Source organism: Macrobrachium rosenbergii, chromosome 41, assembly GCF_040412425.1.
Source record: "Macrobrachium rosenbergii isolate ZJJX-2024 chromosome 41, ASM4041242v1, whole genome shotgun sequence".
Classification (NCBI taxonomy): Eukaryota; Metazoa; Arthropoda; class Malacostraca; order Decapoda; family Palaemonidae; genus Macrobrachium; species Macrobrachium rosenbergii.
Window position 1 is genome coordinate 28,836,037 of NC_089781.1, and position 27,432 is coordinate 28,863,468.

A 27,432-nucleotide genomic window follows, 5' to 3' on the forward strand; every position below is an offset into this window, starting at 1 on the left:
TCTTATCGTGAGAGGAAACATGTCAGCACCGGGATTGTTCAAAACTTACTGAATGCACCTCGTTATGATGCTGTTACTTATTAAAATTATTCACCAGTGGAGGTTTCTTAGCAGGTAAAATTTTACAGTCTTTTGAAAAAAAATATTAGCTGTATTGACTCGTATTTTGTGTTCATGAGTTTTATTTATTTATTTATTTATTTATTTATTAGTTTTATGTTATTCTTAGGACCCAGTTACACCATGAATTAGTACTTAGTGGAGAGTATGCATCTACAAACGTCAGGAGCCAGGTACTGTACTTATAAATCCTTGCAAAACCCATATTCATTCGTGCAAGTGTGTCCACCCTCACATATGTGTGTTTATCTTTCTAGTAACAGATAAGCGCTTCATCGCCAAGTGCCCAGATGACATTGATGCGCATTAAATGTTATGTTATCTATTAAGTTCAGAATTATATAACTTCTTCGCTGTTTTCGTTAATATAGTTGCATTTTGTTTTACTTATTTTTTATAATACTCATGGTGTTAATATCCTTGTATATAGATTTTCATTTTCGGTATGAAAAGTAGCCGAACTCGATCTTGGGTTTCGAATGACATCATCACACGCCGAGTTGGGATCTGATTTCTTTTTCCTCGCTCTGTGCTGTACGAATAGCTAATACATTTGGTCCAAATGTTTGCCGAGGAGCAGGGTAATCTGATCTCTTCATTGTATATTGTTTAGTATAAATTAATCTCATATCCTCATGCGCTTAATAACTTAATGCTTTTAGTGCCACGAGTTTTATCAGCCGTCGTGTTTTTACTTGAATCCCTAGTGTTAAGAATTCCTCAGGGAGGGTAGAGCTGCCAGTAGCAACTTATGATGGTGTCTGTGATGATCAGAGAATGCTTGATGAATAAGCAACGTTGTAATAAGAAAAGCGCCAGTGTTTGCCACTCGTCAGGAAAGTGTTTTGTGCTGGGCTCGGAGGCCGTCAGCGAGCTGGGCAAGTCTTTTGTTGTTAGTAGGGGCGGGGTGGGGTTGGGGAGGAGGGGGCGAAGTCGAGTAACATCACGGCGTTTTATATTTGCTCGTGTGGGATTCTTCGCGAGTCTTTCAGATGTTTTGGGACATATGTTGACAGTATCATCTTTAAAATATTCTGCATTCGTTGCGTTCTCATCCTTATCTATTACAGACTCTTCCCATTGCCAAGATAAAAGAACTTTTTAATGGAAAATTTAACACGACTACGGAAGGATTATGAAGAAAGTTGCACATTTTGTATTTTTAGTACTTTATCAAATTATAAAATGTGCTTACGTTCTTAAGTGAAAAAATAAAGATCAAAACACAAAGGGTTTAACAAAATTATATGTATATATATTATATATATATGTTTAACAAAATTATATGTATATATAATATATATATATATATATATATATATATATATATATATATATATATATATATATATATATATATATATATAAGTAAACTCAAACAAACAATGATAGACGCAACCTTTTGTCCCGGAATATAATTTTATGTAAAGGAAAATGTCATGCCTTGTGGATGAATTAGTCAAAATGTTTTGTGCAAATGGTATGAATTCTGATGTATACAAACTTCGTTGCATAGCGAATCTCCCTTGATTAACTCTCTCTCTCTCTCTCTCTCTCTCTCTCTCTCTCTCTCTCTCTCTCTCTCTCTCTCTTTACAGACGTCAGGAAATCGCGAACAGGTGTATGCGAGACGCGACTTCGTAAAAGGGTGAAAAGGTAACCGTGGTATACCAACGTCGTATGTTTTCCACCTTATATAAGGCCAATTTTGACTTGGGGAAATGTCAAAGTGTTCACTGTGTACCAGAAATCTGAGGTGAGTACGTGAGTTACTGTACTTGAAATGACACAACAAGAGTTACAGAATGGCTTCAATGGCATGGGTTAATTGCCTACATAATTAAGCATTTTGAAGTTTGTTTTTATGAAGTCAGAACGCATTATTTGAAACATACATAAGCACGCACGCATGCACGCACACACTTGTGTGTATATATATATATATATATATATATATATATATATATATGTATATATATATATATATATATATATATATATATATATATATATATATATATATATATATAGTCTGTGTGTGTGGTTCTAGTGGAGTGATTTAACTTCATAAAAAGATTTAAATGCTAAATTAGCTAGGTCATTTGTCCATGCTCATGAGGCCATTCCGTAACGCTTGTTGTGTCATTTCAAGCAACTTTTGTGCTCACACCAAGTATTGTCGGATTAGGCTACGAAGTAAAGACACTTTTTGGCATTCTCGATTTCCTCTTCCATGCCGAATACGCGCCTTTTAACCCAACATGAAGAAGAATGTAAATCTATTCCCGTCCATTTTTTTAAGTCGTTGGGTGTCATAATCAGTTTCAAAATAGCCTACACTTGATTTCCGTTCTTCGCTGCGTTTCATTTCTAGTCACACATCCTATCGAGACGTTACATCCTCTTATGCTGTATTACTCCTTCACACTAATGATATCTGTGTGGCATTTGATGGAACCACTTCAAAAATAAAGGAATAAGTTTATATAAATTTCATTTTCTTTATTTTAAATTTTGTTGGGAGTTCGATTGCCATGGTACTAAACAGTAAATCTGCAGTATGAGTTATGTGAATGGTAAGATATCGTTTATTAATATAATAATTTGTCGACCACACAATATAGAAATGGGAGTTGTATGGGCTAGCCGTATTCGTAACCGTAAGATGTGTTGGACAAGGGAGGGGGAGTGTCAGCATGGGGGTAGTTAGTTGCTGCTTCCCTCTGGTAAGGATCACTGATATGCCAGTATTGTCCTGAACTCTTTATTGGCTAATTTTATAAAGCTTCAGAGGTTAGCTATCTTTCTCTAGCCCTCACATGGCGCAGTGACAATCAAGAACCAACGATTGAATCAAGATGAGTTGGCATGTACGAAGGGCAACGCCCACAAGAAGGTCTGCAAACTTGCCGGCTGCCCCAGCAGGATCCGGCAGGATCTCACATGCATTGCAGTCTCAACAATGTGGCAAGTGAAGCATTGACACGTCAGTTATCAGCACTTCAAGGGAATAGTTCTGTACCTCCGCAGTCTCGTGTCAGGCAGGGCCCCAGCAGCAGCGGCGCCCGAGAAGTGCAAGTTAGACATGTCCCTGTCTGCATTCCGAAGTTGGAGGAGGTCGGTAGAGTGTTGGCTTCACCTGAACAAATGGGTGGGCATAGAAGTCGTCATGCATCTACGTCTCTGGTGTGAGGCTGAATTGCAGAGTGCTTTGGATGCAAAGGTGTCATCAGATGAAATATTTGCGATGATGCCCTCGGTGATGCTGGATGCAATACAGGAGCTAGTGACGTCATCATCCAACCAGGCTGTGTTATGGGACACGTTCTTCAGTAGCCATCAGTTGGCTGAAGAATCCATTAAAATTTACTTTAATAAGAGTCTCCAACAGGCAATTGATTGCAGATTTAAGTGCCAGTCGTGTTCTAGTGATTTAGCAGAGTATATCCTTGTTAAGAAGATAATGGTCGGCCTACATGCTAAAACGAGAGTTGTATCAGTCAGCTGGTGAGTCTATGTCACTGGAGGATTTGAAAACAAAATGCCTAGCATACGAGGCGTCGGCTCGTGACTCATTGGGTGGTAAACCCAACGGTTTTGGGGCGGCAGTCAAACTGTCCGACGAAGAAGAGCCACCCGCGGCGGATGCCGCGGCTGCAGGTATGGGCAAGCAGTGAAGGGGCCATCAAAGGATAGGTCTAAGTGTAGTAGTTGCAACAGATATCATGGTCATGGGCGCCAAGCCTGTCCGGCAAGAGATGTTGGGTGTTTTAATTGTGGTGGTAAAGGGCATTTGACCAGGTTTTGCCTGAAAGGAAAGAAGAAAAGTCAGGGAGATAAAAATTCTTTGGAGATTGTTAAAGTGGCAGGTCCTAGTAACAGGTCTTGAAGATAGATATCTCCCTAGTAGTAGAAAATGGGGAAGATAGCTGATACTGGGGCAGAAGTGTGTGTGGCTGGCACACAGCATCTTCGTTTATTGGGGTTGAGCAAGGGTCAGTTGCAAAAACTGAAGGTGAAGTTAGTGGACATAGTGGGGAAGGCAGTGCCAGTATGGGGGGTGACCTGGTGTTGCATTAAAATAGGTTCCGTGAAGTGTGAGCAGATGGTTTATTTTACTAAATCATCATCATGTGTTTTCTTATCTTTAGATTCATGTAAAGAGCTGTGTTTAGTGCCAAGAGATTTCCCTTATGCTAAAGTGTCTATTGTCTGTGAGAGCAGTGAAATTGCTTGTACCTTCGACAGTGTCGCATCGGTGTGTCCTCCGATGAACAGTCCACCAGCCGTAGCCTCATTTGCCCAAAGGAATAGTGATGGAAACATGAAGCATGGCCTTTCATACCCCGTTGCCTTTTCCCAAGCATTGGGAGAACAAGGTGAAGAAACAGTTAGAGAAAGACCTGAGCCAAGGTATCATCCGCAAAGTGCCAGCTGGTGAGGCCACCGAATGGTGTTCTAGGATGGTAGTAACTGGCAAGAAAAATGGCCAGCCTAGAAGGACAGTGGACTTTCAACTGCTAAATGCAGTGTTTAAGAGAAACCCATCACACAGCTGCCCCATTTGATATGGTCTCAAACGTCCCACCACACACTTTTAAAACAGTGGCTGACGCATATTCTGGTTTTCATCAGGTGGAACTGGCTGAGGAGAGTAGGAGGTTGACTACCTTTATTACACCATGGGGATGATATCAGTATCACGCACCCCCATGGGCCATTGCTCGGCTCGGACGCCGCATACACAAAACGTTTTGATGACGTCATAGCAAACGTTGCCAGAAAATGCAAGTGCATTGATGATACCCTGCTGTGTGACACGAGTGTTGAACAAGCTTTTTGGCATGTGTTTGATTTTTTGGAGGTGTGTGAGAAGCATGGGATTACACTCAATCCATCTAAATTCAAGTTTTGTAGGCAGAAAGTAGAATTTATGGGTTATCAGTTGGGTTGGGATGTCTACCAGCCAACAGCTGATAGGCTATCAGCTGTCAAGGATTTTCCCATGCCATTGGAGCCGTCTATAACTGACATTCGTGCATGGCATGGATTAGTGGATCACCTGGCCCCATTCATGGCCACGGCCCCTATGATGGCTCTGTTTAGGGATCTGCTTAAGAAGCCATCAAAGAAAAAGTATATTGGGATGATCAGCTGCAATGAGAATTTGAGAAGGCAAAGAATACTATATGTCAGTTAGCCAAAGAAGGCCTGAGGTACTGCAACAAATCACAGCTGACGGCCGCAGTGACAGACTGGTGTAGAGAGGGTATCCGATTTGTGGTACTGCAACAATATTGCAACTGTGTTACGGTGGATACCCCTTTCTGCTGCAAATGGGGATGGCGTTTGGTGTTATGTGGCAGCAGACATCTCACCTCTACTGAAGCTGGGTATACTGCAGTTGAGGGAGAGGCCCTAGCGGTAGTGTGGTGTCTGAAAAAAACCAGGCTTTTCTTGTTAGGCTGTCCAAATTTGACAATGGTTACGGACCATCGTCCCTTAATGAAACTGTTTGGTAAAAGGGAGTTAAAGGATATTACTAATCCCAGATTAATTAGGTTAAAGGAAAAGACATTGCAGTATCATTTCAGCATCAAATATTTGCTGGAAAAAGAAACTGTGCAGCTGACACTCTCCCGCTACTCCTCCCTCCATGCTAAGCCAGAAGACGAAGATTTGGAACTCAGCAGTGACCTCATGGTTGCTATGGTAACGACCTTGGCGGCAGCGCTTGAGGTGGAGGACATAGCCGTAATGGATCAAGAGACTGTTGTCAGTGCCGCACAAGATGACCCAGTGTACCAGTTGCTGCTGATGAGAGTTTACAATGGTGAGTGGCCTGAGAGCAAGAGTCAAGAGCTCGAGTGTTTAAAACCTTTCTTTGGTGTGCGAGAACGGTTAGCAGTATCAGGCGAATTGATAACATATACCTATGACCAAGGGTGTGCACATTTGGTCATCCCAGAAAGTTTACAGCAGCAGGTAGCGGCTAACATGCACAGCTGTCATCAAGGTTTAGACTCTATGTTAAGAAGGGCCCGTCAGTATGTGTATTGGCCGGGCATAACAGGTGACTTGGAGCATCAAAGGGCAAAGTTTCAAGTATGTGAGACACACATCCCATTGCAGCAGCAAGAACGTTTGATCATGACGTCCCCACCAGAGTACCCCTTTCAACAGGTTGTGGCTGACCTCTTCCAGGTCCATGGACGCACATACTTGGCTTTTGCTGATAGGTTGACTGGTTGGGCAGAGGTGGCCAATCTGACTAATGGTGCCATGTCAGTACATCTCATCAAGAAATTCAGAGGGTATTTTATCAGATGGGGTGCCCCAGAGGAGCTAGCTACCAATGGTGGAACCAATTTGTCAAGTGAGGAGATGAGGAATTTTCTAAGGAGCTGGGGCGTGTCATCCAGGATATCATCAGCTTTATATCCCCAATCAAATGGGCGTGCAGAAGCAGATGTTAAAGTAGCAAAATGTGCCATCAGTGACCACCTAGGACCTGAGGGGTAGTCTAGATACGGATCAGGTTGCCAGAGCCCTCTTGCAGTATCACAATACACTGTTGCACGGAGAAAAAGTGTCACCAGCTCAGTTGGCTACTGGTCGATGCCTGAGGGACTCTGTGCCCATCGCCCACCAGTATTAGCGAGTGAATAGGTATTGGAAGAAATCTCTTAGGTCTAGAGAACTGAAAATGGCTGAAAAGAATGAAAAGGTTTCAGCCAAAACAGAAGGAAATTCGCTGACTCTGAAACCCCTCCAAGTGGGGCAAAATGTCCACATTCAGGACCCCACATCCAAACTTTGGGATCACTCTGGTGTGGTAACAGAAGTCATTGGGACGGGATATCGTCAGTACCGTGTATGGTTGGATGGAAGTGGTTGGGTGTCAGTACGCAACAGGCACCACCTTCGCCCCTCAGTGGCACCAGTGTCGCCAGTACCCGCTGATTGGAATTCTCGGGAACCAGAGTCTTTTCCCGAATCTCGACAACAGAGATGTAGGAGACCACCTGTGTGGCACGACTATTATAAGATTTAATTTTGTTGAACTCTGTAATCTATCGTATTTTTAGTAATTCTGGGAGTGTTGTATTAATTATGTATGTTATTTTGTCTTTTTTTTATTTTGTTGTGTTCACGGTTAGCTAGGACAGCTCCTGCAAAAGAGCAGGGTGCTTGTACTATTGCATTTTGAAGATAGAAAAATATTTCTCGCCCTATATAAATTTGTCCATCTTGTGGGGGCATGTATGGGCTAACCATATTCGTAACCGTAAGATATGTTGGACAAGGGAGGGGGATTGTGCCTGGCAGGGCACAGCAAGGGGTGTGCCTGGCAGGGCACAGCAAGGGGGAGTTAGTTGCTGCTTCCCAGTGGTAAGGATCACTTGTATCCAGTATTGTCCTGAACCCTTTATGGGCTAATAAAGTTTCAGAGGTTAGCTATCTTTCTCTAGCCCTCACAGGTGTATATAATACTTTGATCCCTGAGGGGCAAAATACTAAACATGGATAGCAAGGAGCTTCCGCAATGTTTAGTACTATCACCTCCGAGTAGGTGAAGCGTAATATGGTATGGGTTTATCCTGGACTTTGACAAAGGTGGATACATACCGGGTTAATACCGGCCAGGTGACTGGTGCTCTAGTTCTTTGTTGATAGGCTGTGGTCATTTTGAAAGTTGACGCCATTTTATTGATGCAGCATTACTTCACATATCTGCTTTCTTATTCTTGTGAGATTAGGACAACATGCAAACATGCAAGAAACTCTTACTCATGTCATGAATCACTGGGCATGAAGTTTCTTGATAAGCGTTGGTACCAATGTACCCTTTCAAATAAGCCTTTGTACCCCGAGATTTTAACCTGTGCATTCGCAGCAGTGTCTTGGAGAGCCAGATGTAGAAATATATTGGGTCTCATTATATATATATATATATATATATATATATATATATATGTGTGTGTGTGTGTGTGTGTGTGTATGTGTGTACATACACAAATGTAAAGCAAAAAAAAAAATGGGGAAATCCTAATCCTTTTTGTTCCTTTGTTGTAAATCATATCATCAATTTTCTCATCAAAATAAGCGGCTGCTGTCTGTTATCTGTCGAAAACGCCGGCTGCCGCAGAAGAAGACGTAATGCTGAAGTGTTAAGTGGGTGGTGGAGGAGGAGGAGGAGGAGGAGAAGGGAAGACCTAGAAAGTGCTTTGAAAGATGGAGAGGGAGAATTATTAGTAAAGAAAAATGCAGGAAGTGTAGGTGTAGGTGAGTGCTAGGAAGAGGTGAGCAGAGTAGTAGGTGTGTGTGTGTGTGTAGGGAGTTTCTACGTTTTGCTGATGTGCGTTTTGTATAGGTGGCAAATAAACAGTTTGACAGTTAAGTTATGAATATGTTACTGACTGTTGCGTTTTTTTTCCTGTAGAGCCATTTTATAGTGTATATATATATATATATATATATATATTATATATATATATATATATATATATATTATATATATAACCACATATAGAAAATAAATATATCAACATTAAAAAAAAAAGAAACCTAATCCATTTGGTTTGACTTTGTTTCAAGCCATTGATCAATTTTTGATACAGAGTGTGAGAAGTCACTGTCTGTTATCTGTCGAGAAAACGCCGGCTGAACGCAGAGAAAAATAATTTGAAGTGTTAGTGGGTGGAGGGGGTGGGGTGGAGGTTTTAAAGGATTTGGAGGAAAGGGAAGACTCTCTATTGTGATTTTTAGCCAAAGATTTAAGGGCCACTATTAGTAATCGCCTGAGAAAAGATGAGCCTCTAACGGTTTAGGTGTAGGTGAGTACTGTTCTTGTAGGAATATTTGTGACTTCTCACACTCTGTATCAGTAGGTGTCAATGGCTTGGTAAAGTGTGTAGGGACCTACACGTTTTGCTCTTATTTTTTTGTATAATGTGTGATAAATGAAAACAAAAGTTTAATTATCATATATATATAATATGTTATATGATATATATATATATTTTATATATATATATATATATATATATATATATATATATATATATATATATATATATATATATATATATATATATATATATATATATATATATATATATATGTATATATATATATATATATATATATATATATATATATATATATATATATATATATATATATATATATATATATATATATATATATATATATATATATATATATATATATATACATATACACACATGCGTATATATATAATATAAAATCACGAGTGCACAATTAAATTGCAAGAAACGCACTAGGCTTAAGAGGTGAGAATGGTTAAACCATTTCATGACTTCCGGTGTGTAGGCCTAAGCCGACGAATTTACCTCGATCCCCATTGCCTAGCGTTGCAAGACGACCGACTGAAAATCGGGGGAATGTGAGGTCCCAGCCAGAAACCTGGCACCTGAAATGCGACCTCTGTTGCCTGCAGGTGACTTGTTTATTAAACAGCTCTCTGCTTAGTCGGTTCGTAGGAGCTCGGAAAATGGGTTGTGTTACATTGCACTGCTGTTGTTTCTGTGACGCACGCATTATTTGGGCGCATGGTTTTTATGTCTCGAAATGCGCATTTTACTGTTTCAGTTATTTATTTCCAACTGATTTATTTTCTTTTTTGTTCTTTTTAACTGATTTATTTTCTTTTTTGTTCTTTTTTTCTTGAACCGAAGAAGAGAGAAAGCGTGAGTTATCTTTGGCATTTCGAGGAGAGAGAAAGAGGGAGTTTGTTATCTTGTACCAGTGTCCATTTAGGAACGTAGGCTTTATAACTGCGCATTCAGCCTTCATATTTTCCCATTGGCGTTTTCTCCAATCCTTTTGTAATTACCGTGATAAAATAGTTTTTGAGAGGGGAAAAACTTTTGTGTGCATGTTTTTATAACACTTTGTAATGAATTACACACATCTGTCTTGGCTAATATAAACCCCCTCTCCTAGAGCCACCGAATTCTAGATTACCTTATCTTATACCGCTATCCTTCATTATATAATTAGCTTGGGATGCAGTCCTGCCATCAGTTCACTTCTTCAACAAAAGTAATTGTTTCTAAGCAGCGTATCTTTGAAAGTTGAGGTGGTGCAAGTGCTGAGGTCGTTATTTTTTTTCGTTCTATTGCTGTCTTCATGTATAGTCACATTACCATCAACCTGCAACAGACACACTAAAATAGAAAGTAATGTGTTAGTAAGTCTGGCAAACTGTTACTAAACCCTCTGCTATTCGTTTACAGCATGTTTTCCGTTATTGTTAATAGGTTACGAAAGTTAGGTAGTTAGGTTAGGCATCCGTGACTTTACTCTCGTATTTGTCGTCCTTGGAAACAACTTTCCAGTGAAGTATTTAAGAATTCGCTTCTTCATCTGTTCGTCGTTTGTTTTGTCTGGGTTATAGGTGGGGTTTGACGCTTTGTTATGGGGTTGGCTGTAAGCCAAGGTAAATATGATTTTTTTTTTTCCATAATGCAAACCTTACTGTACGTACCCAGATTTAGTAATTACCTCAGCCAACACTCTGATAGACACTGTCTGCTGATATAATATTTCGCCGTCAGTGATCCAAGTATTTTGACGTCATGTTGTTTTAAACAGTTATGTAATTCCTGTGTGTTAACATGCACTGTCTGATAAAATATAAATATCAGCTTTGTGTAAAGATAAGAAAGCAGTATGAAATAGATACTGTCGGTAATACAGCCTTGTGATAATTCCTTCATCAAGCATTCAAGTATAGTGGCGTTCGCACAGATTTCATATTCTTCTTGGGGTTAACAAATGTGAAATTATATATGAGCCATAATGATAATACAAAGTTACAATAAACGCACTTGTTACATTTACAGGCGGTATTTTAGCTTGTTGAGCCTTTTCCACCCCGTTTCCATCACTCATAAATTTAACAGCTCTGCAGTCACTTTATTTCATAGTTCACACCTACAATATAAGTATGATTAGGGGACATCGTTTTTAATTGTTCCGTGAAATGAGTATTTGACCACAGTGGATATTGAAATCAATGCAATATCACAAGTATTGCTCGGCATGTAAGTAAACTACAGACTACATGAGAATAAGTACTTCTGAGAGGTACAATTGTGTGTGAGCAGTAATCCAGATTTTTCTTTTATTTTTATTTATTTATTCAATAGATAAAACCATATCCATAGGGAACAAGCCCACAGGGCCACTGACCTGAAATTCAAGCTTCCAAAGAATATGTGGTTTCAACCTCCCACCACAGGTCCCATATCGCGTACGGAGCCAGTGATTTTTTCATCTCCCTGGGGGAGGCGCGAACTCATGACATCTGAGTGGCATGTCAAGACACTAACCACTATACCAGCGACCAGTATAAGCAATAAAAGAATCGGTTTATACCGCTGATCCCCATCTGTTCTTCCTTTCAAATCTATACTAAAATTGTTGCCATCAGATAGGTAATCTTGAATATCAATGTACTTCTTGCAATTTCTGATAATGCTTAAAAAAACTAAAGTAAAAAATGCGCCGGGGTTTCTTCGGCACAATCGAGTTTTCTGATGAGCCGCTACAGCGTATAATCAAGGCCACCGAAAATGAATCTATCTTTTCGTGGTCTTGGTATAATGCTGTATGAGCCGCGGCCCATGTAACACATCGTTGTCAGACGCACGATTATGGCTAACTTTAACCTTAAATTAAATAAAAACTACTGAGGCTAGAGGGTTGCAGTTTGGTATGTATGATGATAGGAGGGTGGATGATGAACATACCAATTTGCAGTCCTCTAGCCTCAGTAGTTTTTAAGATCTGGGGGCGGACAGAAAAAGTGCGTACAGAATAAAGTGCCGACGGACAGACAAAGTCGGCACAATAGTGTTCTTTTACAGAAAACTAAAAAAAAAACCTGAAGAGGAGACACAAAAAGCCTAATATTACGGTACTTTATTACGGTACTTAATGAAAGAACCCTGGAGGCGGGTAATACTGTCGGTGCATCTCACGTGGTGCACTGTAGGCGTTACTTAAGGGTCTTACAGCGTCCCTTCGACCCCGAGCTGCAACCTCGCTCATCCCCTTTACTGTACCTCCGTTCAAATTATCATTCCATCTGACTTTCCACCTCCTCTAGCAATTGTTTCATAGTGCAACTGCGAGGTTTTCCTCCTGTTACTCCCTTCAAACCTCTTTACTGTCAATTTCTCTTTCAACGCTGAATGACCTCATAGGTCCCAGTGCTTGACCTTTGGCCTAAATTCTATATTCTATTCTATTCTATTCTATTCTTAAAGAAGGAAGTACTATATGATGCAAATAGAAGTGGTAAGCCAAAGGAATACAGCACAATCAGGGCGTCATTTAGGGGGCTGGGGGGAGAAACTGGTCCCCCAAGACTCAAGATGGCCCCAAGACTCAAGATGTCCCCCCAAGCCTCAACTTGCCCCCTCACCCCACCAAGCCCCAAGAAGTAACAGCAGCTGGTTTTCCATTATTCCTACTGAAATTCAAATGTGTCATCACATTAAGTTATATCTTTATCTATCTATCTATTTTATGTGCTTCAAAAAGCACATAAAATAGCTCAAAATCAAAAACCCCCCAGGTGATTAGGCTCGCTTCGCTCGCCAAACTGCCTTTGCCCCCACCCCTCCCCCCATCAAAAATCTGAAATGACGCCCCTGAGCACAATGTATGTAGAGGTGATGAACCAAAAGGAATACTACGTGGAGTACGTAGAAGTGAAAACTACTGTGCATGGTGTACTTTGAGGTAATATACTGAAGTAAATGCTACTCTGTGTACTTAGAGGTGATCATATGGAGTATGTAGAGGTGATAAGCTAAAAGAAATACTACATTGTGTATGCAGAGGTGATGTCTAAGTGGTGTACGTAGAAGTGAAAAGCCGAAGGAAGTACTAGATGATGTACATAGAGATGATAAGCCAAAGGAAATTCTACATGACTTATGCATAGGCGTTAATTGCGTGGAGTACATAGAGGTGATAAGCCATAATTATGAAATACTACATCGTGTACATAGAGGTGATAAGCCAAAAAAAAAATACCATATCCGGTACGTAGAGGTGGTTAAGTATACCTTAGTTTAACCAGACCACTGAGCTGATTAACAGCTCTCCTAGAGAGGGCTGGCCCGAAGGATTAGATTTATTTTACGTGGCTAAGAACCAATTGGTTACCTAGCAACGGGACCTACAGCTTAATGTGGAATCCGAACCACATTATAACAAGAAATGAATTTCTATCACCAGAAATAAATTCCTCTAATTCTTCATTGGCCGGTCGGAGAATCGAACGCGGGACCAGCAGAGTGCTAGCTGAGAGTGATACCCACCCGTCCAATGAGGAACTACGAGGTGTAACTACATAGTGTGCATAGAGATGATAAACAAAAGAAAGTACTATAAGGTGTACGCAGAGGTGATAAGCCAAAGCAAACACTACATTGTGTGCTTAGAGGTCATAACCCAAAGGAAGCATTGCACAATAAACAAAAAGGTGAGAAGCCAAAGGAAATACCGCAGTGTGTGCGTAGAGGTGATGAGCTAAAGGAATTATGTACTACATTGTTTACATACAGGTGATAACTACATGGTGTACTTACAGGTGATGAGCCAAATAAACACCACATGATACATGTAGCAGTGTTAAGATGAATGCTGCTACTTCTCAGTTGCTATGATTATCAAGGTCGACTCGGAGACTAAGCATTAATATGAGACTTAATAGGAAAACACTCAGAGGCTGTTTATTACCCTTAGTGAACCGTGCTCCTGAAGTACAAGGTATCAACTTAATAACAAATCTAATTCCTTTGACACACAGCTTCAATTGTTAGAGTTATTTGAGCAATATTTTTTAGAATTACTTAGCGTGAAGGAAGGATTTTCATAACTTTGAAATTGACAGGCATTAATTATTTATTTTTACCTTCTATTTCTCACTTTCCATCAGCGGCAGCGTTACTTTTAATTTTCACCTGGACTTGATGATCCAGGATTTACTCTCTGTCAAATTTTGATGCTGGAATTTGAATCTGCAGCTGCAGTAAGCGATTGGAATACACACGTTGGGGAACGCGTTCGATACTCGAGATTTTTTTATTTGAATGTTTAATCAGAGTCAGCAAGTAGCATCAGTTTTAGGGCTGAAGGTCTGCAACGTGGGCAGCAAGAGCTCCTAGTCCATTAACTACCAGCGCGTGCGTATGTAATTGCATGGGAAATCTAATTCTGGGGTTTTCTATATGATTCTAGTGTCCTGCTTTGATGTTCTGCTGCTTCACGAATTCCCTGCTTCAACTGTTTCCTCTCATTTGAGGAAGTGAGGCTGTGCAGATCCTTTTATGTCCTCGGACATGGGGTTGTCTACTTGATCAGGTCCAAGAATGGCCTTCCTCTGATTGGAGGTCAAAGGGGAGGAGGAGAGTTTTTTTTGATGCTCATGGAGCAAGTAAAGTTTCTCTTGATATAACAAAATCACGCGAATTGGCCTGCAGGCAGCAGGCAACTTTTCGGGAACATGTCCAAATGTACATCAGAGGATGACTTGTCCGATGTGTTGTCCCTCCATGTTTTTTACATTGTCAGAATTCGCTAAAATTGCTGAAAGAAATATAATGCTTCCCTTGAGCCTAAAGTGTTTATTAAATGAAAAATTTTTTTCATTTGATAAATAAAAAACAAGTAAAAATGCGTCGGAGTTTCTTCGGCGCAATCGTGTTTTCTGTACAGCCGCTACAGCGTATACTCAAGGCCACCGAAAATAGAGCTATCTTTCGATGGTCTCGATTTAATGCCGTATGAGCCGCGGCCCATGAAACTTTAACCACGACTCGGTGGTGGCATATCCTATATCGTTGCCAGAAGCACGATTATGGCTAACTTTAACCGTACATAAAATAAAAACTACTGAGGCTGTATGGCTGCAATTTGGTATGTTTTGATCAATATGCCAGTTTGCAGCCCTCTAGCCTCGGTAGTTTTTAAGATCTGAGGGCGGACAGAAAAAAGTGCAAACTGAAAAACTGCTGATGGACAGAAAACTAACAACGATAATTTGTATAATTTGGTAGGAAATACAATTTTTAGCACATTGATTTTTATGAAATTTATTTCAAGTTATCGGTCTAGTTAATTTTTTTTTTCACTTGCGTTCTATGTTTTATTTCTCAGAATTGCTGTTACCCAGGTTTTGCAGGTTGCGTCGTAACTGTGGAGCTGTACTGTATATCCTTGTATCTTAAGTTTTACGGTATCACCCTTTGGCTAAGTATAGTATAATAGTATAATATCAGCATTCTTTCAATACCAGATTGTTTCCAAAGACTTACTGGTAAAAAGAAATGATTACAGAACTTCTCTGGAGTTGGAGTAAAATTCCACGCAGCCAGTGATTTCATAGATTAGTTAAAACCAGCGTGTAAATGAAATAAAAGAAAGATAGGTAAATGAAATAAAAGAAATATAGGGGAATGAAGTAAAAGAAAAATAAGTAAATGAAAAAAGGAAATACAGGTAAATGAAATAAAAGAAAAATAGGTAAATGACATAAAAGAAATATAGGTAAACGAAATAAAAGAAAAATAAGTAAATGAAATAAAAGAAAAATAGGTAAATTAAATAAAGGAAAAATATGTAAATGAAATAAAAGAAAAATAGGTGAATGAGATAAAAGGAACAGAGGTAAATGAAATAAAAGAAAAATAAGTAAAATAAAAGAAATGCAGGTAAATAAAATAAAAGAAAATGGGTAAATGAAAGAAAGAAAATACAGGTAAATTAAAAAAAATAAGTAAATGAAATGAAAGAAATACAGGTAAATGAAATAAAAGAAAAATAGGTAAATAAAAGAAATATAGGTAAATGAAATAGTAGAAAAATATGTAAATGAAATCAAAGAGAAATAGGTAAATGAAATCAAAGAAAAATAGGTAAATGAAATCAAAGAAAAATAGGTAGGCATAAATAAAATGATCCGTTAAACTTTCTTGTTTAAGAGGCAAGTGCCGTTAAACTTTCGTGTGTAAGAGGCAAGTGCCGTTAAACTTTCGTGTGTAAGAGGCAAGTGCCGTTAAACTTTCGTGTGTAAGAGGCAAGTGCCGTTAAACTTTCGTGTGTAAGAGGCAAGTGCCGTAAAGTGTTTGACATTCTTATATGGCCACATCCCTGATAAAACAACACCAGGGTGGATAATGCAGTCACTACGAGTCCTTTTAATGTAAATGTAAGTTGTTCATTATTTCCAACGAAAAGTTTGTATGGATGCTGTCATCCCACCCACTGTTAATTTTGGTTAAAGGTCAGTGAGACGCAGTTGATGTTCCCTTTCACAAAACATCAAGTCAGTCTATTAAGAATGATGGACCTTTTTATCATAGATTGTTACCATTACTTTTTAAGAAGCTTTCGTGCCTTCGATAATAGAAGTCAGTTTTATGAGGAATGCGTCGATATACTGTGTTTAAAATTCCCATACGTTCTGACATACAGACATTCGATGCAGAATGAGTTGGTTTTATAGCGGGCCTTATAACTACCTTTTTTAGAACTATTTTTTCCGTATAAGATGACGTGTAGGCCTAGCCCTACAATTTTGTTCTAAATGATATCAATAGCGAAGCACGAAATCTGGAACCTGTAGGGGAATCATTTCGGTGCTACTTTGGCTTGTTATCTACGCGTCGCCTACCCCGAGAACTTGGCGGTAGCGCCTTGGGACACCGTGTTCAGTACTAGCCCCTCGGGAATCAAAGGATTATATACACCCATTTCTATATTGTGTGGTCGACAAATTGTTATATTAATAAACGTTATCTTCGTGCGGCCGTCTACTTTACATTTGGACCATGCACTTACTATACGGTGTTTACTAGCACCTCGGAGTAGTGACGCGCACATAACAAGCCAAAGTAGCACCATCATGCCTCTGTCATACGGCCATAAGGTTTGCAGATCGATTTAGAAAGATGACTGACTCTCATGGAAACTTGGTTTGATCGCAGTCTTTTGCAAAGATCATTGATCTGTATCATCCAAATTTTAAGTGATCAGCCTGTTTCGTATCTAAGCAACAGGTTGACATTTTACTATCCAGTGAGTCCTATAGAATAAGTGTTTGATGTTTGTTCAACGATACAATTACCAGTTCGTTACAATAGGGACATACAAGATAGTTCGTTATGTGCCTGATTTCGTAATAAAGAATTCGTTACATACCTACAATTTTAAGTTCATTTATTTGAATTGGGACCTTTGATTTCACTTTCATTCGTTATAAGCCTGTACGTTATAAACGAACTTGACTGTACACACACACACACACACACACACACACACACACACATATATATATATATATATATATAGACGCCTTCCTATTCGTTTTCCAATAATTCCTCTAGAATATGAGCATATATTATGACTTAATGGGGTTCTGATCTCTCTCTCTCTCTCTCCCTATATGTCATACATATATATATATATATATATATATATATATATATATATATATATATATATATATATATATATATATATATATATATACATACGATGAAACAGATTAAGGGCAGGAATACTGTACGATGGGATACGCATTTTGTTTTAATCCTACGTTTCGTGACAACATCGCCACATCTTCAGGGATTTTCTATAAAATAAAATATATGTTAACATAAAATAAGAGCTGATTATAAGATTCAATAGTTGAAAAAAGCAAAAACAATTTTAACGGTAAAATTACAACTCACAGACTTAAATTACATGCACACTTGATTAAAACTGAGACTAGAGGTACAAATCAAGTTTTAACCAAGTGTGCATGTAATTTAAGTCTGTGAGTTGTAATTTTGCCGTTAAAATTGTTTTAGCTTTTTTCAACTATTGGATCTTATAATCAGCTCTTATTTTATGTCTTTGTTCTATGTCTGATCTGTGTTCTATATATATATATATATATATATATATATATATATATATATATATATATATTTGTGTATACAGTATAATATGTATAGATGGATATAGATATAGGTACATATATACATATACACATGTATAATTATGTGTGAAATACGTTTGTGGTCAAATAATAACCTAGGAAGAACTTAAGGGCACTAAAGATCGTGAAGGGTCCAACTTTTAATCCTTTTTACTTTTCTGTAAAATAAAACTATTGTGCCGGCTTTGTCTGTCCGTCCGGACTTTTTTCTGTGCGCACTTTTGCTGTCCGCCCTCAGCTCTTAAAATTTACTAAGGCTAGAGGGCTACAAATTGGTATGTTGATCATCCACCCGCTAATTATCAAACATACCAAATTCCAGCTCTCTAGCCTCAGTAGTTTTTATTATTTTTAAGGTTAAAGTTAGCTATAATCGTGCTTCTGGCAACGATATAGGATAGGCCACCACCGAGCCGCGGTTAAATTTTCATGGGCCGCGGCTCACACAGCATTATACCGAGACCACCGAAAGATAGATCTGTTTTCGGTGACCTTGATTATGCGCTGTAGCGGCTGTACAGAAAACTCGATTGCACCGAAGAAACTTGGGAGCATTTTTTACTTGTCTCTTTATGCTTTTGCGTGCTTGCTTGCGTGTGGGTGTTCTTATGTATAAAACATGATTTCATAGTAAGAACGATAGTGAATATTGCTGATTCAAAGATTGCGTCAGGGAAAGGGGAAGTTGTTAATGTGAAAAAATAGAATGCTAATCGAGTGAGGAGGAAGTGAGAGGAGAACACAGAAATTGGTGAACAATTGGTTAATGTCAGATTTCCTGAAGACGCTGAGCCACGGGGACGTGTGAAAGGTTCAGGAGCCGTGGCTCTGTTGTGGCTGGGCTAATGTAAGTGTTCAAATAAGAAGAATGTTACCGTCTGTGCTGTTATTCTAAATGTCCCCGAATTCTTATAGAACGAGACAGGGTGCTTTCACAGAATACAGTGCCCTTTAGAGAGAGAGAGAGAGAGAGAGAGAGAGAGAGAGAGAGAGAGAGAGAGAGAGAGAAGACAATGCAAAGAAATGTTATGTTAATTTTATATTTTTTTCAGTTCATATTTACATACAGTCACGAATTCTCTGGCAGACGGAATAAAACTTCAGATGTTTTAGTGGCAACCAACGAATCCCGTGGGCCGCTGCCATTATAAGCCATTTAACGTCGTGAAAACTGCAGGAGTGTAGCACGCGCTAATTTCAAAGAGGCATTGCTGCTGTAGTCAGTAGAGGAAGTTCCTTGTTGGAATGGGCCATATTGAAGGATGGCAAGCGTTGTATCTCCCGATCGAAATTACAATTGCTGTTATTTTGTCTCAAATGAAAAGGGTTTCTGGCGGCTGAAGTATCAAGGAGAATAAGATCCCATTAATGGTAAAACAAAGGATGAGAAATGATCATAATTTCTGTGGATACAGGAAGCACCCTGAGTATAATTGTGAAGGCGGTGTCAAACAAGCACGTCTTATGGCATCCTTTACCCCGTAGGGGGGGTAGTGCCGTTAGTGCGCCTCATGCGGTGCACTTAGGGTTCTTTGCAGAGTCCCTACGACCACCCCCCCCCCCAAGCTGCAACCCGTTTCATTGCTTGTACTGTGCCTCCGTTCATTATCTCTTTCTTCCATCTTACTTCCACCTTCTAACAATTGATTCATTGTGCAGCTGCGAGGTTTTCCTTCTGTTACGCCTTTCAGACCTTCGGCCTAAATTCTAGATTCTATTCTATTCTATGGCATCCTTAGCATCTATTCTATTCTGTTCTGTTCTATGGTAATGTGACCAGAGTCCCGCTTTTAGGCGGGACAGTCCCGCTTTTTCAACGTCTGTCCCGTTTTTTTTAAAGCTAGCAAAATGTCCCGCTTTTTTTACCTTTGTGAGTTTTGTCCCGCTTTTTTCACGTTTGTCTCACTTTTTTTTTTACAAAAACAAAACTGTCCCCATTTTATTGGAATAGTACTGCTATTTTGTTTAATTTTGCCATTTCGCCAGCTGGTAACTTCTATCGTCTTCTCCGACTGCTACGATACCCAGTGAAGTTAATTAAAATGTTTTTGATTGATTCTTGATTCTCTTTTATATATATATATATATATATATATATATATATATATATATATATATATATATATATATATATATATATATATATATATATATATATATATATATATATATATATGTACATGAAATGTCCCCTTTTACAGAAAAAAATCTCGTCCCATTATTCTATGGCATCCTATAGTATCTTTCCGCCAAACTTGGAATAAAGTAGGTAATACCCACTGATGGATTCCTTTCAACTGACGCCAGAACCTGGTGACAGAAAATAAGTTATGTCAGTCTCGCTTGCACGTTGTCACTGTAACGAACATGCGCAGCTGTGGTTGTACACAGAGACGAAAAATATGAGCTACTCGGCCCAAAACTTGTAGCGACGAGATACCAAAAGAAGTCTTCGCGTGCTCGTGTGGCGACGCTGCCTTTTAGTTCCCGGTATTATGAGATGAATGATATGTTGAGTGGTGCTCAAGTGAAAGCGGGAGTTGAATGTAACATCCTGTGGTGGCCGGGGAGTGAAATCAAGGGCTTGATGAAAGAGAATATTGTTAAGACGGAAGAAAGAGATAAAGAGGAAAATGCCCAAGAGAGCTGAGAGGAGAGAACGTTAGAAAAAAACTGAAGTAATTATTCGAAAGAAACACGTCTGAAACATCGAATTGGAAAGGAATATAACGGTGAAGCATTTTTGTTTATGGCAAAGATAGAACAGAAATGAATATTAAAAGAGAGGGAAGTTGCTGGAAGATAGCATCAGAGCATAAGAAAATTATTAAATTAAATTTAAAGTGTTATGGGTGTTAGGTGTTCTGTGCAAAAAATTTCTTCATTGTGAAAGTATGGATATTTTTGGAAATAAATGTAATCTAGGGAAAGGAATAAGGCTACAAAAAATATATGAAGTATTACATTAGTCTAGAGCAGTGGTTCTCAACCAGGGGGTGGGGAGTGGGAATTTCAGAGTTTCACGGGGGCGGGGGGGGGGAGTTGGCGATTGTGACCACAGATTGGCAGGCTCAAACTGGTTCTAGGACCACACAAAACGCAGTGTGCAATGGTCTGCATTACTGAGAGAGGTCACGCTGAGCTTTTTCTCCGCCAGCTGATGTGTTTGTGGTAGTATTTTGTTGCATATTTTTGGAATGCACCTTTGAAGCAGACAATTTTGGAGAGGGGGCGGTGGGCGACATTTTGACACATGGTGAAAGGGTACAAGGGCCAAAAAAATGCTTGAGAACCACTGGTCTAGAGTAATGGTAAGAGATTTCAGTCGTTAGTGAAGGACTGTTCTCGTTGGAAAGAAATAACATGAAAGTACAAAATCTGTAGATTATGTACCGTACGTATGGAAGCTGACAGTTCATACAGTGGAACTGTGTTATAAGAAGTGTAATGTGTTGTTAGGTAAGGAATAAAAAGAACACTCCTTATAGAATTTATATTTAGGAAGCTCAAGAAGGTGCATGATAGCATTTGATCAGAACAATAAGCAGAGGATGGCATCTTCATAAAGGGAATTTTGTGTTTTTATGATAAGGAGTGATGTTAGTAATGAACACAAAACATAGGATTTGTTGATGTTACTGTGAATGGAATAAAGAATAAAGCTTTACAGAATCTAAGACGACTGCAAGATAGAGAACAGAGAATCTATACTGTGGAGGTGAAATTGTATATAAACGGACCCAAAATTATCAAACTTTGTTTCAACATAAGCAATAAATATTTATAATTAGGAATGCAAATAAGTAAAAAAAAACATACATAATTAAAGTATGGCTGTACTAAAAAAAGAATTTATTTCAATATGTATGATGAAATTTTGCAGTATGAGGAGACCTACCTTTAGGTTATTGGCCATAAGCGTAAGGACATTACCATTAGGTTATTTTTTTTCTTTAAGTTTTTATTCGATAAATTATTTACAAAAGGGTACACTCAATCTCGAACTACATACATTTGCATTTAGAATACATTGCTCTCAATATTGCAAAAATTCTTTATGAAAAGCTTAAACATTTTATCTTTTAAAATAGTTTTGACATCTCGTTGGTTGCTATAATGGAAGCTTGGTTATTGGAGACAAGCGTGAGGACATTGTCATTAGTTTATTGGACATAGCGTCAAGAGCGACGTGCCATGAGAATGAGAAAAGTGAAGGCATAGAAAAGAAAGGCAACTAGATTATTACAGAAATGATCACTTACGGTGCTAATCTAAATGTGTGGTGTGAAGCATTTCATGGACTTTGCAAGAGAGTATATGATGCACTTTCATGGAAGAAGTAAACCGACAAAATATAATCTTCAGTGCAGGCAAGGTGCAAGGAGGGAGTTAAAGATGAAAAATATATACACAAACTCAGTTTAGAAACTCATTTATCACAATAGTAGTAATTATATTCAAGTCGATTTGGTACAAAAAAAAAAACATTAAAGAAAGAGAGTGTCGTTAACTCCGATATTTTGAAAGCAACATTCGGAGAAATTCCGAGAAAAATTTTTTATTTCTTTCCCGTAGCGGGGTTAGTGCTCACTGCACCTCACGCCGTGTACTGTAGGCATTACTTAAGGTTCTTAGCAGCATCCCTTCGGTCCCTAGAAGCAACCCCTCACATTTCCTCTTGCTGTACCTCTGTTCATATTTCTTCATCAGCTGCAACCCCTTTCATTCCTTTTACTGTACCTCCGTTCATATTATCTGTCTTCCATCTTAAAGTCCACTCTCTCCTAACAATTGTTGAATAGTGCAACTGGGAGGTTTTCCTCCTGTTACGCCTTTCAAACCTTTTGCTGTCTATTTCCATTTCAGCGCTGAATGACCTCGTAGGTCCCAGCGCTTGGCCTTTGGCCTAAATTCTGTATTCTATTCTGTTCTATTTTCATAGGTCCCCGTGCTTGGCCTCTGGCCTAAATTTTATATTCCATTCCATTCCAAGAAAATTTTGCGATTATAACATTTAAAAACGAAGATTTTGTTGATATGTTTGAATTCATTTATTACGAATGTCGCTAATACTGCGTAGACGCAGTAGGCATTTTTTTTATTGAAGTGAAACTGAACTGAATTCCCACATATACTAAACCTTACATGAATTTTACTTAGTAAGCGACTTTTTGAAACAAATCATAATTAGCACCAACTGATTTGCAACATACCCACCACCTTTGATTTTAATCTTAAGCCAAGGAATCTCTCTCTCTCTCTCTCTCTCTCTCTCTCTCTCTCTCTCTCTCTCTCTCTCACATGTTGAGCATATAGCAAAGTGGAAGAAGATTTGGGTTGTGATGTGATGGAACACTCAGACGCAAACTAACGAACACAAAAGGAAAATGAGGCAGACTGCCATTTATTCATAATTTTCATAACAACAGCAAAGTTCTAGGAAATTGGTCAGCGCGATCGTGCTTGTTAAATTGCCTTAAAGATGATCTCGCTCGAGCTCCTTTTCGAAATGAATATTAATGGATGATGACTGGATTTCCGTCTATTTGTGGGCTTATTTGGAAATTATTTCTTTCAAAGCGGAAGTCATTGCCTTGAAATTTCGTCATTTTAGCCCGTATTAGTTCAGAATTAGGTCAGTCGTCTGCCCATTTCGCAAACTTCTTGCACTGGAAATGCACAGTACTTTAATGCTGCTATTCTCTTGAATGGAAAATTGGACTCGGGGTAAAAGGGAGGTGGATTTCACTGCTAGATTGGTAACTTCGATGATAATAGCATTGCTCCTTTTCCTCTGATGATAGTTTTGATACATACGAACAACAATGATCGCATTTATTACATAAATATATCCAAAATTAGTACGGTATTCTTTTAACAGAGGCATAATACCTCTAATGGGGGTTTATATGGCAAATAAAGTGCATGTACGCACACACACACACACACACACACACACACACACACACACACACACATATATATATATATATATATATATATATATATATATATATATATATATATATATATATATATGTGTGTGTGTGTGTGTGTGTGTGTGTGTTCATGGCTCTCCCGGGTCAAGAATGGCCATCTTTTATTGGTGTATCTGTTTTAAGAACAGAATCAATCGTCTTACTTCCTTAAGATGTCTGTGGTAGCCGTGGCTCATCTCTGGGTCAGCAAATCCCTTCTCCTTTGTCGACCTCTCTCACTGTATCTATCTTAGAACAAAGGCCTACTGAAACTAAACCTTGACGTACAAAACTAGACTTTATTTGCAAATTTAACGAAAGTGATTCAGCAAAAGCTATATGGTCATGAAATGGAGTGATTCACGCCCCCTATCCATGGAATTCATAACTAGGGGAAATACTTTTTCACAAACAAGCATATGACTGATTCTATGCCAAGCAATACTAGTGAATAACACCCTGGTCATCAAACAAAGCAATAAGGTCATAGTTATACTAGACCACAATATATGTCATATAGTATGTAAGAGTAAAAACACCACTTCCCAAATGTTCATCATCTCAGGACGAAACACGAATTCCAGTTGAAAGAAGCATATTATATCAAAACCTGAAATGGTGCCAGAAGCCATGAATATTCGAAACAGAAAAATATCTAATGGAGCATTAAATGGGAAAATTCATTATGTAGACATCGATCAGTTTCGCTACTTCCCAACCGGGGGTTTTCCCTCTAAAGTCTGGAAAAGATGTAAATGTCACTGGGCGATCTTTCTCACTTTTCTATGGCTCAGATAATATATCTTCTTAGTGGGGGTTTCTTAAACACTACACCAGGCTAAAAGCACATTTCAGCCACCCAAGATCGAGGCAGTCTCCCCGTGAGAGTCACTGTTCTTCTCATAAATATCCCATGGGAGATTGCACACACACACGCACACGCACATACCCCACCGGAACCTGGGCACTTTCGGCGGATCGGTTCAATGTTCTATCATGCTGTTCCCATGCGCTTGGGTCGTGACAGACCCAAATGCGCTTGCAGCAGAAGTGCCACTGCCAGGCTAGCACATAGTAATCCCCTGCTGACCCAAATCAATCCAGACTTAATATATATATATATATATATATATATATATATATATATATATATATATATATATATATATATATATATATATATATATATATATACATCATGCATACATACATATGTTATAATATATATACTCATTATATATTTATACATATATATGTATGTATGTATGTATGGAAATGTTATATAATATATATATATATATATATATATATATATATATATATATATATATACAGTATATGTATGTATATATATATATATATATATATATATATATATTATATATATTTTATATTCATTATATATTTTTATACATACATATTTGTATGTATGTATGTATATATATAAATGTATAATGAATATATACAGTATATATATATATATATATATATATATATATATATATATATATATATATATATTATATATATTATTTACATGCATTTTATTTGCCATATATATGTATACTGTATATATATTGTATGGGAATTTGAATATAAAATTTAACCCAAAGGCCGAGCTCTGGGACCTGTAAGGTCTTTCAGCGCTGAAAATAGTGCTGAATCAGTTGCTCGGAGAGAGTGGGACGTAAGGTGGAAAAAAGAAAATATGAAGGGATATATAGTAAAAGGAACGAAAGGGGTTGCAGCTAGGGGCCGAAGGGACGCTGCAAAGAACCTCAAGTAATGCCTACAGTGCACCGTGTGAGGTACGCTGACGGCAGTACCCTCCTACGGGGACTAAATGTATATTGAATTAGGAACAGTCAAACAAGGGCTATAGTCAACATTTTATTCCATTGGGACGTTTCGGCTTTAACACACTTGGTCATTTTCGACCTAAAATAGAGGCAAAACACCAAAACAAAACTTTGTACTAGTGTAATACAAGTCAAAGAAAGGTCACACTCGAGAATAATTTTTTATTAACTGCTTTACCACAAAAAAAACCATCTACTCAGAAAAGAAAACAGTGATTTTAAAATTGTAGATTCATGTTCAAAATTGTCTGATTTAAGGATTTTAGAATCTATGTATATTCACAAACTTAAGCCACAACTTAACCAAGATCAGTCTTCCTTTCCGTTATCCATAATCTACTGATTTTCTATCCGCTCTCTGGTCCTTCCTCTCCCTTTGCATCTATGAGTAAAATTCCAGTCATTAGGCTAATCTATCTATTGTGTAATTTTTCTTTTTGTGTTTGTTTGTCTTTTTTAATGTTTCATAGTCCTGTGCTTTATTTGATGTTTTTTTTTTATCTAGTCTTGAGTTTGTTTTTTCTTAGTTTTATTGGCTATTGTAATTCACAGAATTATATTAGTTTTAAGTCACTATGTTTTCTTTTCTAAGTAGTGTTTTTTTTATGGTAACGTAGTTTATAAAAAATTATTCTCGAGTGTGACCTTTCTTTGATTTGTATTTCACTAGTATAAAGTTTTATGTTTTGGAGTTTTGCCTTTTTTTGAGGTCGAAAATGGCTTAGTATGTTAAAGCCGAAACGTCCCAGTGGAATAAAATGTTGGCTACATCGCTTGCTTGGCTGTTCTTGATGAGGATCAGATTCTCTAGGAATCAATCTCTGGCAACTATATTGAATGATATAACACCGGTGCAGACCGGGTATCGCATGTGTTGTTTTGCATTGCCATTAAATCAGGTGTACCCACGTAATCCCTCCCAACGTTTTGGTTATAAAATTCCACTTTAGATGGAAGGCATTGAACCTAGCCGAGTTGATTTAACGAATTTGAAACTACACATTTGTGAAAACCCATAATGGTACCCCAAGACATCTAATTTGTCGGCATGTAAATTAAAAAGCCTGTTCACACAAACTGGCTAACGTTTTTCCGAATTCTTAATATGAGTAACTGACATTTCCATGTATTTCCCCGAGGGCGTTAAATAAATTACCGACCGGGTCTCTTGTATGTTATCCAGTTGAAATGCTGAGTTCATAATCTACTGCAGAAGAGCGTGTGTTCGGATTCATAATGGCAGTTACAGAGAAGTGAGGCCCAACGTATTTTGAGAGGGTACGTCAAATCTTTACCGTGCACAGATCACTTGTCCATAATGGCCTTTCTCAAAGAAATTCAGTCTCAGTCTTGGGTATTAGGATTTTTCTAGTGCAGTGCCTTTTCTCGTGAATTGTTCCTTATGTTAGGAGGCAGAATTTTGTCT

General features: G+C 38.3%; 1 protein-coding gene across 3 annotated transcripts in view; it reads left to right on the forward strand.

Annotated features, from left to right (window-relative positions):
- The window catches only part of LOC136826773 (galactosylgalactosylxylosylprotein 3-beta-glucuronosyltransferase P-like), a 143,368-nt gene that overhangs the window by 36,021 nt on the left and 79,915 nt on the right, over window positions 1–27,432 (forward strand). Inside the window, exon 2 of one of the 3 annotated variants that reach the window (XM_067084200.1) lies at window positions 1,719–1,776. The exons of the other annotated variants lie outside the window; for them this stretch is intronic. The gene's annotated coding sequence lies outside the window, so the exon portion shown is untranslated. The remainder of the gene's footprint in view (window positions 1–1,718; window positions 1,777–27,432) is intronic. 3 annotated transcript variants of the gene reach the window in all.